General features: G+C 34.9%; 1 long non-coding RNA gene across 1 annotated transcript; it reads right to left on the bottom strand.

The window, feature by feature from the left end:
* Positions 1-705: 705 nt before the first annotated feature.
* Positions 706-8,216, bottom strand: LOC117322899. The gene is made up of 2 exons (XR_004531617.1): positions 8,062-8,216; positions 706-8,030 (listed from the first exon to the last, which is right to left on the bottom strand). It is a non-coding gene; the product is annotated as an uncharacterized LOC117322899 (long non-coding RNA).
* Between the last annotated feature and the right edge of the window lie 8,932 nt (positions 8,217-17,148).

Here is a 17,148-nt window from a genome sequence, read left to right as displayed (position 1 = left end):
TTTACCATTGAATGACCGATGCTTTCTCAGCTTTCCTCTTAATCATGCAGTCTGAAAAAGACCCACCAAGAACTTTCCGACAAATAGTGATAAACCAATGCTAGGGTAACATTTTGCCAAAAAATATGAATTCTTCATAATGCACACTTGACACAGTAATGCAGACTGATGGACAGTTTTATTAGCTCACATAGCTATCTGTCTGTCCATCAACCATCACCTTTATAACAACTTCTCAATAAGCCCAAGGTCATGATACGAGACCTGTAGCATGCTGTAATGAGGGGCTATAAAGTTTGTTCAAATGAGTAACGTTGAATTACTTTCAAGGTTACAAGGATGTTAAAATCTTCTCAATAACAAGTTACTCAGGCATATTTCACTGGTAGCTTACAGGGATGAAGGACTTTAGGATTGTTCAAATGAAAGACCTTGACCTTCTTTCAAGGAACCAAAGTAAAATGTGTTGACATTTTTAACCATTTTCTGAATGAGACTGAAAGCTAGGGCAATGTGACTGGGCCAATAGTATGGTAGGAAGAAGGATTACATATCAAGAATATCTTTAAATTTGAACTAAGAAGCTATCAGGTCAGCATCCACATAAATGTGGTTGTTGACCTAAATCAACTTGAAAGTTGCATTTGTTGCAGGTGAGTAATACAGGCTCATTGGGCCTCTTGTTCCAATATAACAAAAATCTTGTTTTTAAACAGAACATCTTTAATCACTAGACACAATATTGTATATATATAGTAAACATGTAAACATTAACAATACTAAATATAAAACAAAATCTTTTGCACAAATATAACTAACATTCTACAATACAATGAGTAGTCTGGCAGTTAGATAAATCTGCTAATTTCTCCTATGTACGTCCTCCTCCTAACTTGAACAGTATATAGATCTAAGTATAGAATCAAATTCTGGATACTATGTATTTAAAGTAACAACAAGTTTGTTAAAACAACCATCTTGAAATAAAGATAAGAACAAAAAATATGATGCTTCTTTTACCATAGCTGTAAAAATCTAAATTTAAATTTGAATTAAATATATATCAAACAATATGTATCATGTAGTCAGTAACACACCCCTGGACTGAGGACTGTTTTGTTGCTAACAAAATCTATGTCACATGTTTTAGAAAGGCGTAAGATACCCCTATAAAATACTGGACATATACATTTCTTTCCTGTTTTTTTGTTCTGATATCAAGTTAAACCAAATCTGTCTAATTTGACACCTTGTTTGACGTAACATACTGGTCACTTAAACCTGTCTAATCCAACACTATAGGACACAACATACTGGTCACATTAACCTGTCTAATCCGACACGTTATAGAACACAACATACTGGTCACTTTAACCTGTCTAATCCAACACTTTATAGAACACAACACACTGGTCACTTAAACCTGTATAATCCGACACTTTATAGGACACAACATACTGGTCACTTTAACCTGTATAATCTGACACTTTATAGGACACGACATACTGGTCACTTTAACCTGTATAATCTGACACTTTATAGGACACAACATACTGGTCACTTTAACCTGTCTAATCTGACACTTTATAGGACACAACATACTGGTCACTTAAACCTGTCTAATCCAACACTTTATAGGACACAACATACTGATCACTTTAACCTGTCTAATCCGACACTTTATAGAACACAACATACTGGTCACTTTAACCTGTCTAATCTGACACTTTAAAGGACACAACATACTGGTCACTTTAACCTGTCTAATCCAACACTTTATAGAACACAACATACTGGTCACTTTAACCTGTCTAATCCAACACTTTATAGGACACAACATACTGATCACTTTAACCTGTCTAATCCGACACTTTATAGAACACAACATACTGGTCACTTTAACCTGTCTAATCTGACACTTTAAAGGACACAACATACTGGTCACTTTAACCTGTCTAATCCAACACTTTATAGAACACAACATACTGGTCACTTTAACCTGTCTAATCCAACACTTTATAGGACACAACACACTGGTCACTTTAACCTGTCTTATCCACATACTGGTCACTTTAACTTCTCTAATCTGACACTTTATAGAACACAACATACTGGTCACTTTAACCTGTCTAATCCAACACTTTATAGGACACAACATACTGGTCACTTTAACCTGTCTAATCCAACACTTTATAGGACACAACATACTGGTCACTTTAACCTGTCTAATCCAACACTTTATAGGACACAACATACTGGTCACTTTAACCTGTCTTATCCAACACTTTATAGGACACAACATACTGGTCACTTTAACCTGTCTAATCTGACACTTTAAAGGACACAACATACTGGTCACTTAAACCTGTCTAATCCGACACTTTATAGGACACGACATACTGGTCACTTTAACCTGTCTAATCCGACACTTTATAGGACACGACATACTGGTCACTTTAACCTGTCTAATACGACACTTTATAGAACACAACATACTGGTCACTTTAACCTGTCTAATCCGACACTTTATAGGACACGACATACTGGTCACTTTAACCTGTATAATCCAACACGTTATAGGACACAACATACTGGTCACTTAAACCTGTCTAATCCGACACTTTATAGAACACAACATACTGGTCACATTAACCTGTCTAATCCAACACTTTATAGGACACAACATACTGGTCACTTTAACCTGTATAATCTGACACTTTACAAGCCACAATATACTGGGCATAATGAAATGTCTAATTCAATATTAAGATTACAAGTAACAGGATAGCATAATATACAGGGGTCGAGTTAGACAGGTTTTGGTACATTATTTTGTAAGGAGTATTCATTGTTAGGAATATCTTATGCCAATCTGCTGTATACAACTTTGATTTGAACAGCAATATAGGTAAATATTATAACATTTTAACATTTTAACAAAGAATTTCTTTAGTAGGAATAATTCTTTCATGTTCCAGACACAAAACTTTGGAAAACTTTCTTATAGCACCATACAGTACAACAATGGAAGTATCACAAAAGATGTGAAAACTACATGTATTAAACATGTCCGATTACAGTTAGCTTCACCAAATGTGGCAACGGTACTGATGACATAGTTTGTGTCACCAATATTGTTTTTAAAATCACTTGTGTGACAAAAGACAATTCATTCATTTGATCAAAAACAGTAAAAATAATATCTCTTTTATAAATCCTTCTTCTAAGAAGAAATTACATCAGGGAAAACAAATTCTGCACTCATCTTAGAAAACTGAGGAACAATATCAACATGCTAATAATATTATGAATTCATATACAAGTTTAACTATGTGTTGCAATATTTAAGAGACATAGAGAATAGTTATCAAAATGTGGCTGCAAATTCAAATTCCACAATTTACAGTACCATAATTTTTACATAAAATGTCTGTTAGATTAATCTAGGGCAGTGTTTAAAAGCCAATTAAAAAAAAAACAGAAATAAAAAAAAAAATATAACTAAAGGATAACTCTCACTAAAGTTTGCTGTCAAGAGCAGGTTGATAAGTGCTTCACAGAAAAAGGCACTTTTTATTAAATAATCATGTATACTAGAGAGGGAAAACCATAATGAGAAGTTAAGGACCAAAATGTGAGGTGTTATCATCAAAGTGTTCCATCCCTCTGGGGAGGGTGCTTATACTGGCTATATAGTTCATATTCCTTGTTAATTTAAGTATTTTACAGTATACCATACAGCAGGGCCTACTATATCCAATCATATGTCTTATTCACACTCAAAACACAAAACAATACTCAACCTGTATAAAACAATGTCCTAATCTAACCCCATTACAAAGAAACATTCCTTCTAAAAAAAGATGAAAAACTAATTTTGATTTTCATTATAAATTTCTTCATTTGAATTTATATTTCTAAATATAAATTCTATGATAAAATTTTGATTTAAGATTGATTTCTTTGTTATATTGTGACTAGATTTGTTTTTCTGACTTAGATATTAAGGCAGTATACATGGAGTGAGATTAAAGTGTAGAACTGTTCTTATGGAGGGAATCCTTTAATATCTAGTCTTTAGAATACCTCTGTATAATATGTAATGTAAAAAATATACAGTACAAAAGGTCATTAAAAGAAAAATATAAGAGACATAAGGTAAAACAGATTTGATTTAAAACAAAAATAAATAATTGAAATAAAACTTTGAAACATACGTAAAAATAAATATACTACATATAGATGTACATAATAATATGTATATTCCTACAACAGTACTGTAAATATAAACTAGAGTAGTCGCCTGGATAGCTGACTAACACACTCTGCTCTCATCAAACTTTCATTTCCCCTGCAATACATTGTTTAATATGTGTTGCAACAGAAAGAACTCTTATCAAACAGAATTTAATGAGAAAGGAATACAAGAAGTCTGGTAAAATGTCAAGTTTTGGCAATACTAAGAATGCCAGTAACTTATACATGTATATGACAATAATACTAATAGTTGTGTGAGTTAAGCTACCATTTCACAGTTAATTATCTCATCTGGACCCAGTTTGTGGGTAATAAATTCCATGCACCACCATCTTCTCAATATTAGCAAGTTACAGGTAAGAACAGGCATTCATTACTATATGTGTGTGTATACAGGTATATAATATACATTTACAGTGATAACTAGATAATTATTCCCAGTATAAATAAAGTTTGAAAATGATTCACTGAAAATTAACAGAATACAATTGTAAAGAATTACAACAAGGGGCATAACCTCTGTAAAAAATGTCAAAATCAAAAATCATGTGTAGGGGTACAACTACATTTTAGGTCACAGTATAACCCCAAAAAAATTTTAAAAAAAATATTTGCTGAAAAAAAATAACTATGCATAGACGATCATACTCAGACAAAATTCTGTCTACAACTAGACAGTTGGCTGGACAAGCTGACTACAGTATACCTGGTATACTTATGGCCAAACTTGAATGCCTGGAAAAAAAGGATTAACATAGTTTTCTTACTCATCTACAATAGTTTTATTTTTATTATCTTAAATAGCTGATGGACATTTTTTGTGTTCAGCTATTATTTAAAGAGTATCTTTAAAATGAAAAATGAAAATAACCTTTATTTAACATTGTTTACAAGGTTAACAATCAACATAAGCTCTGTGGAGTTTTTATGTCCCAATGTGCCATTGGTGCTGAAACAACTAACACAACAAATATCATCTCCTGCCACCAGTTTGTCTTACACCCATGTTCTAGGTTTCTATACAATTTCAAATTTGACAATACCATAAATTATTTATATCATTGTTGCAATATTTTCATTTGTCCATCTTGCCACATATTTTATTTTACGTATTTGGAAATCTACGCATCGTGTCGGGGGTGACTAATAAAATCTGGAAATGTCGTCTGAAGCTGATGCTTTAATGCACTCATCACAACTGAAGTCCATTGTCAGCGCATTAGAGATCATAGCTACTGAGGGATCATAGCTATTGAGGGATCACAGCTACTGAGGGATCACAGCTACTGAGGATCATAGCTACTGAAGGATCATAGCTACTGAGGGATCACAGCTACTGAGGGATCGTAGCTACTGAGGGATCGTAGCTACTGAGGGATCATAGCTATTGAGGGATCACAGCTACTGAGGGATCACAGCTACTGAGGATCATAGCTACTGAAGGATCATAGCTACTGAGGGATCATAGCTATTGAGGGATCACAGCTACTGAGGGATCACAGCTACTGAGGATCATAGCTACTGAAGGATCATAGCTACTGAGGGATCATAGCTACTGAGGGATCGCAGCTACTGAGGATCACAGCTACTGAGGGATCACAGCTACTGAGGGATCGTAGCTACTGAGGGATCGTAGCTACTGAGGGATAGCAGCTACTGAGGATCACAGCTACCGAGGGATCGTAGCTACTGAGGGATCATAGCTACTGAAGGATCGTAGCTACTGAGGGATCGTAGCTACTGAGGGATAATAGTTACTGAGGATCACAGCTACCGAGGGATCGTAGCTACTGAGGGATCGTAGCTACTGAGGGATCATAGCTACTGAGGGATCGTAGCTATTAAGGATCACTGCTACTGAGGGATCATAGCTACTGAGGGATAATAGTTACTGAGGGATCGTAGCTACTAAGGATCACTGCTACTGAGGATCATAGCTACTGAGGGATCGTAGCTACTGAGGGATCGCAGCTACTGAGGATCATAGCTACTGAGGATCACAGCTACTGAGGGTTCACAGCTACTGAGGGATCACAGCTACTGAGGGATCATAGTTACTGAGGATCATAGCTACTGAGGGATCGTAGCTACTGAGGGATCATAGCTACTGAGGGATCATAGTTACTGAGGATCACAGCTACTGAGGGATCATAGCTACTGAGGGATAATATTTACTGAGGGATCATAGCTACTAAAACAACCAACATTATTTCATCAGAAGTTTTATAATCATTTTACCATTTGAAGTATTTGTCTGATATCATAAGTTATATTCTAATGAAAATGACTTCACAAGAACCTATTAGCCATTACCTAATTTTTTTAATGGATATCATTTCATGCAAGATCAATTTTATGTATAATTTATTGTTTTCAAATGGTGTCTTGTAACATAAATTTTCTTCATCTAATGAAATTTTGGATTGACAATTTACCAGAAAAAACTTTGGACTGACAGGTTTTTTTTTACCAAAAGAAGGTTTGGTCTAACAGCTGGGTTTTTTCAGACGAAGCTTTGGACTAACAGTTTACCAGAAGAAATTTTGAATTAAAAAAAGAATCACTATTATGAACTGGTGCATGAAGTAATTTTCTAGTAATTGTTTTGGCAACAAATATTTTGGCAAGATTAATATGAGCTCTGACAAAATACACAAGTGATAATTGTATCAAACAAAATCTAACAAAAATCTTCATTTAAACAAGTTGTATAATGTATGGAAAGATTGGATGTTATTCTTGCTAATTGAATTTTGTTTATCTGTACATAAACATTTTATTTACAAGATATAGGTTGTTAAATAAGTAAAATAACAATATATTCATAAGCCAATTCTGCATCAGTTGGACTTTTTTCTCTTAAACTTACAATAACTAAAATACCAATTGTATGAAAACAAAAGAGAATGTACCTGTCATTAATTTAATTATAAATTGAATTAACTACATCGGAAACATAATTGGAATAATATTAATTAATGTATTCCACAGTACTAATAACCTCAATTTCTACAAAACCACACAATGCTTATGTACATGCTTATATAATTATGTACAAACAAATGGACATTTCCATAAACATTTTTCACTGTTACTGAGAAAAAAAAGATAATATTAAATACAAAGCCAAGACTAGGATGTTAATCCCGAACCTAAAAACTGTCAAATAATTTGCATTAAATGTTTGACTGATAAAACTCTTACTTTATCATATACAATGTGGCATTACATAAATACCACAAAAATTTCCTAAAACAAGATCCCATGTGTGGTACAAAATAAAGGAATTATCTCCCTTGGATTGGGCAACCATTCTAATTACAGCACTTGAATTTCAATACAGTACTTGTGAAATTGAGATTCTCTAAATAATTACATACTTAACATACATACTTACCAAGATAGCTATGTGATGGTTTTATCACTCATTTCATTACAAGCTATTTTGAGGGAAAATATTGTTTTGAATGCTTAAACTTATTTTTTCATACAAAAACCTTTGAGGGTTATTTTTGACACTGTCAGTGTGTCCGGTCCTGTCCGCCATTCCTCGGCTAGCCCTTCCAGTATACTAATCTGTGAGATCACTTTTTTTGTAACTAAGAAATCATTAAAACATTTGAAGGAACCAATCATATTAAATAGAGAACAAATTTGCAGAAGACAATTTCTTCAAATACATAAAGTTGTATGTAACACTTATATCAATTGGTCAAGTTGTTGAAAAGTATGGATGAATTCATCATGTGTAAATTTGACCTTAGCCTTGTGACCTTGACATGAGGTGACTTTGCCTTGGGTGACCTTGTAAATGAGAACCAGCTTGTCAGCTTCCCAGGATGATTCTCCTCCGAGTTGACAGATGCAGGTAAGTGTAGCTATGTGGGTAGACATGGAGGATCGTCTCACATGATGAATTCATCGTCAGTATCAGATGTAGGGCGTTTCCAGACCAGCTGGTGCTGTAAAATACATGGACATCAGATCATTGGTACAGTCGCAAAAAACAGGCTTACTATCAACATGTATCATTTCAGTTTATGATTCCACAGAGGGCATAGAAACCAAATTCATCACATAAACTTGAGTGACACTTCATTTTTATTGAATGTAAAATATATCGAAAGCAATGGATATTCTAAACATCTAGAGATTTTTAGAAAAAGTTGACAGACGGATGCCAAACAATGACAATTCACATGTGTACACCATGGTGTAAGCTCACATATGCCCTTTAAGTAAATTAAGGCTTCTCATGCATCTAATATTTAGAAATTTTTTAATTTTGCCATATTTTGGATTTAATCATCAGACATCAGAACTAATTTTTGGGGTTACTTTTGGGATTTGTTTTCTCTCCACATTAACATCGACTGTTAGTGTGCTGTATCAATGTGGCAATGACCTTTAATTATCTGCTATGAAGTTTTTGAATTTTTAATTTTGCGATAGCTGCTACCGATTTTTTCAGTCATTAAACTAACCTGATGGGAATATATACTATATAATTACCACTGAACGCTTGCTTGCTTGAATAAACGTTTTGTTGGCTTTTTTATTTTTTAAATCATTCTGTTCAATAAGCATCATATCCCTAGCTTTTACCAAGAGAGCATTTGTTCATTGTAGAGACATTGTTGCAAATAGCTCTAGATCTAGATCTGTAAACCATTTTTTCAGAAAATTTGTGTAGCTTGTATGTGGTTCCTTTGTCAGAAATTTTCATTGAAAAGTCAGATACACAAAACATTTAGTTTTAACGACATATAGTTATATCATGTTATACAAGTCTGATTTTACTAATACATATATTATGTAATACAAGTCTGATTTTACTAATACAGTGTAAACCTGTCAAAACCGGTCCCTCCTCAGTGACGACATACATCGTACAACATTGTTTGATAGAATATAACTAATTAATTCAATAAATAAATAATAATTCGCAACAATTCCTCGTATACCTCATTATGAGAGTATAAACTAGTTTGATGTCGTGGACGTTTGGACGGTGGATGTATCGGACATGGTCGTTCCATTGACCATCAAACCTCCCTCCGTTTCTGTCGCTGGAGTGATGGTAGTGGCCGTCTTGAGCTCAGGGTCCCACAGTACACTGTAATAAATCGCCAACACAATGGCAGCCAGTGAAACGGACAGCACATACGCTAGAACCGTCGCTAGCCGAACCCATTTCTTGTTTGTTTTAGCAGCCATTTTGTTTTTGTTTTTGTCGGCGGAGAAACTGGATCCCTTCATACCTGGGCCTGAAGCGTTTCGCGTGTTCTCGTCCTTCTCCATCACTGAATCTGTCAGTCACGGAATACTCACTGTAGTTTTTGGCAACAGACTTATATTAATTCTACAACAATCCTATTATGTAATTTGCTGTTTTCGCCACAAGTGTTCGTGATGGTGAGAACTTGCTGCACGGCCTTCCTACTATTACTGCTTCAGCTGCTGAAGTATCTATTTATAGAATATGCGATATTGATTCAACCCATGGCTGTATCAGATTTATCGACTACATTTGCCTATATTATCGACGTCATTCCATCACTATTGTTATCAATAAACATTTTAAAATATGGTTAGCTGATTACAAATAATAACTGATACATGTAATAAATTATTCATAAAGGATGTATATATATTTCACGTCACAGACACTTGTGATTTTTTTTAAATTTGATTATGATAATAAATAATAACAGGGTCTACCTTAGTAGACTACAATGTGTAATGTACGGAGTCCTTAATTTAATGGGATATGAAACACTCACGAAAAGCTATCTTCAGACATAAAAATTTCCAATCGATCGTCTGAAACAGTTTGTATAGGAGTTAGCCCCCTTGTCCTTAGTCGCTTGTTTTTTGTCTGCGTCCGCGCGCGCACCTGTGATTCTGTGAATCCTCTAGATCTGTTCAGAGGTCTATATAAATGTGGGGTAAATCCAGGGTGGTATACCGTATACTGGGCAGTGTCCTAGACTCGGTTATAACCGGGGGAAAGACGTTAAGACCCATCAATCAATCAGTCAGTCAGTCAGTCAGTCAATGTGTACTGGACAGTTCGATAGTTTCCTGTGTGTTGTCACATCTTGTCAGACAAATATATTCCGAGTTTGGTTAGGAATCTAGCTAGGTATTAATTAGTTTTGTAGAGCTAGATTATAGATATGGGCCCGGGAGTCTTGGGGCGATAATTTAGCTAGGTATTAATTGGGATGGAGGTTAGTTATAGGGGGTAGGCGCGGACCTACGAAGGCTGGTAGATAAGTTGTGAGACTCGTATTGAAGGAGGTACTCATGGATGTTCTTTTAACTCCTTCTATGCTCTGACTATATAGGGCCATGTACCCAAGGACTGGTCTCATTGGTTAGTTTATATCGACAAGGTAACACTCTAAAGTAAACAAGACAAATTGCAAGCGGCTTTTGCAAAATGGACAAAATCGGTTAGGGTTAGGGTGAAAGAGTCTGTAATTGACTTTCATCTATTTCCAAACTGAAAAGATCGAGCTATTCCAGACACGCTAACCTTAACCCTTACCCTAACCAAAACATGACAAGCTGTATTCAAACGTTAGTCTGACTGTCGATCAGACATGTTTTCCTTGAGAGATAGTATTATATGAGTGTTTCATATCCCATTAAGGGGAAATTAACTTTTCCAAGCAGTGTCTGAAATAAGTAATTCACCAAATCAGGGACGCATAATAACATCTACACGTGGACATCCCTGACCAAAGAGTTACTAAACTTACACGAGGAACTAAACTATATGAAGTCCCTAACCTATAATAGTTATATATAGGACTGATAGTAACTACATCTATGTATTTGCGGTATATATGCCGGCATCTTCAAGACACTTTGATGCCTTCAAGGAAACTCTCGACGTATTAGACTCTCTTGTTACTGTATATTCAGAGAAGGGTAAAGTTATCATCATAGGTGACATGAATGTAAAAGTTAAGGGTCCAAGGTACCAATTTCTGTGTAATGAAAGATCAGAAGTTTTTGAAAAGTTTTTGGAAAGAAACAATTTGCTTTCGGTAAACGTACAGGCCAATTGTAAAGGTCCTAATTATACATTTTGTCCTACCACGGGTCACTATACGATGATTGACCATATACTTGTTGAAAAAACCATAGATGATTTAATAGAAAAGTCTGAAGTATTAGACGAGTGCGAAGTAAACACGTCAGAACATCTCCCTGTCCTGTGTTCTGTAAGAACTCCCAAAATTCCATCCATCCAGTGCAATAGTGAATTTTTGAGATATAACTGGAAAAAAGCAGTAAATAGTGACCAAATCAAAAAGTATAAGTCTACAGTCGATAATTATCTCAGTTCAGTAATATTGCCTCAAAATGTAACGTCGACTTCAGACATAGATATTTATTATGATGTTCTGAAATCTGTTTTGCTCAGTGCATCTAGTCAATGCATACAGAAACGCAAATTCAGAAGGCACTTAAAGCCTTACTGGAATGAAGAGTTAACATTTGTGCACAATCTAATGCGTAGTAAAAGACAACTTTGGAAAGACAATGGCCAATGTAGAGGTACTGATGTTTATTTTTTAGACTATAAGTCATGTAAAACCATTTTTAGAAAGAAGCTAAGAATTGCTTTTAACCAATATATGAAAGGCCAATTCGAAGAAATTGATAGATCAGGTGAAGTTGACCAAACGCTGTTTTGGCAACTATATAAAAGTAAATCACATAAACCCAAATTATCACAGACAGAACTAAAATATGATGGTAATGTCCTACGTAATCCCAGCGAAATAGCAAAGGCATGGGGTATACATTTTAGTAAATTATTTCAAAATGAATCCAATACATTATTCGATGAAGAGTTCTCAAATCATGTGAACAGTAATGTATCAAACATGTGTGTAAAAGCAAAGCATGACAAAGATGTATTTCTTGAAAAAGAATTCAGTGTGAAAGAGGTTTCGAATATATGCAAATGTCTGAAGAATGATAAATCTGGTGGTCCAGATGGTCTTGTGTATGAGCATGTCAAATATTGTAATGATCTGATGATTGAACATATCACGTTTTTGTTTAATCTTATAATTAAGTACGAGTATATTCCAAAATCTTGGAAAGTCGGCATCATTGTTACTCTTTATAAAGGTGATAAAAACCGAAAGATGACCCCAATAGCTACAGAGGTATTACATTAATTCCTGTATTTTTTAAGATTTTTGAAACACTTTTGTCTACCCGTTTAAATCCCATTCTAGAATCTCATACTTTTCCTAACAGACAGCAATCAGCATATCGGAAAAAACTGTGTAGTCTATGCACTTCATTTAATTTACAAGAGAGTATTAATTTTAACTTAGAGAATGGATCTGAAGTTCTTGTTGCTTTTCTTGATAGCAATAAAGCCTTTGATTCTGTATGGCAAGAAGGCTTATTCTACAAATTGTACAATATGGGTATTAAAGGGAAAATATGGCTTATTATGAAACAAATGTACTCGTGTTTCACTAGTAATGTTGTTTTTAATGGTTTTAAATCAGAAAGTGTAATTATGAAACGAGGGATCTTACAAGGAGGTTCTTTGTCTGCTAAAATGTATCTTGTTTTTATCAATGATTTGTTAAACGAAGTAGAATCCAGTGGAAAAGGAGCAGTAGTCCATTCATCACCATCTTCGCTAGCCAAGGCTTCTGATTACGTTACACTCCACGAACCCTTGGCAGACATAGTCGTGTTCAAACCGTCGCGCCCTGGAATCCCAGGGCACCCAATCAAATCGCGTTTTACATTCTGGCTTGGTTTCGCAGTAAACAAAAAATGCGGCACCCAGTACAGAGCTACATTGCCGACTATGTCATGGCATTTTACCTAAATACAAAAATCACAATCTTTGGGACATTCGCAGTGTTTGATCAATTCATATAAGTCATTGATCACATATCTCATCGAAATGACACCAAACCTCGATGTGTGTTTGTAAACATCACCGATGAAGTAAATCGGTAACGCTTGTTTTGATTGGTCGAAAATTTCATGCGTGAAGGGTGGTAATTTCGAATCACCGCTAGAGGGCCAGAACTGACGCCTATATCTGCCAAGGGTTCGTGGAGTGTAACGTAATCAGAAGCCTTGGCTGCTAGCGAAGATGATTCATCACGTGTTAATATACCTACACAAGCAGATGATATATGTGTAATTACCAATAACGTTGAAAGTCTCCAACACTTACTATCTATGTGTGACAATTACAGTAGAAAGTGGCGATTTACATTTTCCGCCTCTAAATCTAAAATTGTTGTTTTCACATACAAAAAGAAGCCAAGTACTTGTCGAAATGTATCCTTTTACGAAAAGAATTTACCAATTGTAGATAGCATAAATCATGTTGGTGTTTTATTAAACAATAGAAACAACAATGTCGAACGTACAGAACGTGCCTGCTCCAAATTAAAATGTGGTGTAATGTCCTTAATTCGTTCTGGAGCACACCAATGTGCCCTCAATCCTTTAACCATTGCTAAAATTATTAAATGTAAAGTATATCCTTCCGCACTCTATGGTTGCGAATTGTGGCAGTTAAAGAAAAATGAAATGTACATGCTTGAAAAAGCACAGAACTTCATTATAAAATCAATTCAGGGTTTTAATGTAAGAACAAGAACAGACATGTGTACGTCATTGATCGGTTGGTTTTCAATAGAAGTATATATCAGTGTGAAAAAATTACTATTCCTTGGTAGAATATGTTCCATGGATGTTGGAGTTTTGACGCGCGAAATTTTTATAAAGCGCATTTTTGATTACAAACTGTGTACTTTCTCCAGAGGTTTTATTCCCGACATTGTCAATATTTTGACAAAATATAAATTGAATTATGTTCTTGGTGAATTCTTGAAGAGTGGCTTGTTCCCAAACAGATGCCAATGGAAACGATTAGTGAATGACCATGTAAGAAATTGTGAGGAGTTTAATCTATGTGAAAGAATGAAAACTGATAAAGAATTTTCTCGTTTCGGTCTTTTGCATAATAAAATACAACCATATTCAATATGGAAATTAGCTCTACATTTCCCCCAATACAGTTCATGTTTTAAACAAATTGTTAAACTTTGTGTTGAAATGCGAGATGACGAAAATGTATTTTTGTGTCAATATTGTGGTTTAATTTACAATGATGTAATCTTACATAGCGTGCTTGAATGCTCTCATACAGAGTCTTTGCGTGACCAACTGTGGTGTGTTCTCTGTACTATAAAAGAGATCGATTTTGTATGTTACCTTAACACGTTGTCAAATTACCATCTTCTCCATGTTCTTCTTGGGGGTATCGTCAATTATGACTTATCCTCATACGAACTCGAGGACTTCAGAGTTAATTCAATCGTTATTGTATTCAAGATTCTTCAATGCAGTGGTATTTTGTAATTATTTCATATGAAAAAGAGAACTTGTAATTATTATTAATGTTGTTAATAATTCATACATGTATATAAAATGCATTTGCATTAGACCACATAATGAAATGACTGCTATTCATTTTCTAAAAATGAAGTACGTATATATGTGCTAACTAAGAATCTAATGTGTTTTAACTTAAGAAACATGCGAAGAAATTTCCTTTACTAACATCATGTAATCATTATTATATCTGTAGTTTATTGTGTAACGCGTGAATCCTTATGCGAGAGGTGAAAATGAGCGTGAATGAATTTTGTTCTAATTTGTAAATCATTTCTGTATACTCTTCACATCTTGGAGGAAATAAAGAAATAATAATAGATATGGGCCCGGGAGTCTTGGGGCGATAATTTAGCTAGGTATTAATTGGGATGGAGGTTAGTTATAGGGGGTAGGCGCGGACCTACGAAGGCTGGTAGATAAGTTGTGAGACTCGTATTGAAGGAGGTACTCATGGATGTTCTTTTAACTCCTTCTATGCTCTGACTATATAGGGCCATGTACCCAAGGACTGGTCTCATTGGTTTGTTTATATCGACAAGGTAACACTCTAAAGTAAACAAGACAAATTGCAAGCGGCTTTTGCAAAATGGACAAAATCGGTTAGGGTTAGGGTTAGGGTGAAAGAGTCTGTGTTTGACTTTCATCTATTTCCAAACTGAAAAGATCGAGCTATTCCAGACACGCTAACCTTAACCCTTACCCTAACCAAAACATGACAAGCTGTATTCAAACGTTAGTCTGACTGTCGATCAGACATGTTTTCCTTGAGAGATAGTATTATATGAGTGTTTCATATCCCATTAAGGGGAAATTAACTTTTCCAAGCAGTGTCTGAAATAAGTAATTCACCAAATCAGGGACGCATAATAACATCTACACGTGGACATCCCTGACCAAAGAGTTACTAAACTTACACGAGGAACTAAACTATATGAAGTCCCTAACCTATAATAGTTATATATAGGACTCCGATACATATATCATATAATGAGTGTATAGTACACGAATGTTCTTCGAAAGTACAAGTTAACTTCCAAGAACGACATGATGATGATTAAGTGAAAGAAAACGGCTGAAACGTGTATTTAACTCACGACTAAACTTTAACTAACAGGAAAACGGCTAAATATCCGGACATAGCCATCACCATGATTGTTCTCAATATTAGTCGGTGCGCGTGAACAAGTACGCACACAGAAGAGATAACTTGCATTTCCTGTGTGCGTGTGTCTGCATTTTTAGTCCAACGTAAGTGTTCAGTGTTTATTATACATGCATGTACGTTAATGTCCAGAAATCAGGTCAATCAGACAACAATACGTTGTAAGCAATAGTATGTCTGCACGTGTAATGCATGTGTGTTAATTACTAGTCAATGCACGACGAGGTCAAGTCGCAGCATATATTTTTCCTTCGTGTAAAATAAAGTGATATTGACACAATACAGTAAGTTCGTGTGCACATCTAGAGTTTAGTTACCCCCCTAAATTATATAGTACTGCTTATACTGCATACAACTTATTGCCTACTACATACATTGTACTACCTATTGCCTACTACATACTACCTATTGCCTTTACTGCTAACATCTATTGCATATTTATTGCCTTCTGCTTTACTGCATATTATCCCTACTGCATGCTACTTATTGCCTACTACATACTGCTTGTTCCATACTGCCTACTACTTATTCCATACTGCCTACTACTTATTGTCAACTGCATACTACCTATTGTCTTCTGTATACTACTTATTGTTTACTTTTAACTACCTGCTACTTTAATTATTTTATTGTATTGAACAAAGCTTAACTTAACCAGCATGGTTATCTTGTTATCTCCCCTTGACAAACTCTTCTTTGTTTTTGTTTGTCTTCTTGCCATCGTACTTTATCTCAGTAAGCATGCTCTGCTGATTTATGTTCTTGTGTCATTAAAACTGTAAACCCAGACTGTGATGTCCATTATTAGTTAAAATCTACTATTTGTGTAAATATCAGTACTCAACCTCATATTGTAACATCAGTAAGTGTAGTTTAAACCATAGCTCTATCATACTCAGTCATATAAAGTCGGTATCACAGGCGCTTGCATAGAAAATATGACTTTCAATTTTTTTTTGATATGACAGTGGTATGTGTAATCTGAGCTTAACAGATTACACATACCACTGTCATATCAAAAAAAATTGAAAGTCATATTTTCTATGCAAGCGCCTGTGGTCGGTATGTGTAGTGTAAACCTATATATACGGTATATATAGTGGCAGGTTTTAATTGTAAGAAGTGAATATATACTACACATATATATACACTACCATTATACTTACCCATGGAGATGTAGATACTCTGACAAATATAAGGCAGGAAGTTTAATTTGCGATGGTTCCTATATTTATACAGGAATCCTGATATAATATGGAATG

This window comes from Pecten maximus, chromosome 3, assembly GCF_902652985.1.
Source record: "Pecten maximus chromosome 3, xPecMax1.1, whole genome shotgun sequence".
NCBI lineage: Eukaryota > Metazoa > Mollusca > Bivalvia > Pectinida > Pectinidae > Pecten > Pecten maximus.
The sequence above is the reverse complement of the archived record's forward strand: the minus strand, read 5'-3'. Positions and strand labels throughout refer to the sequence as shown.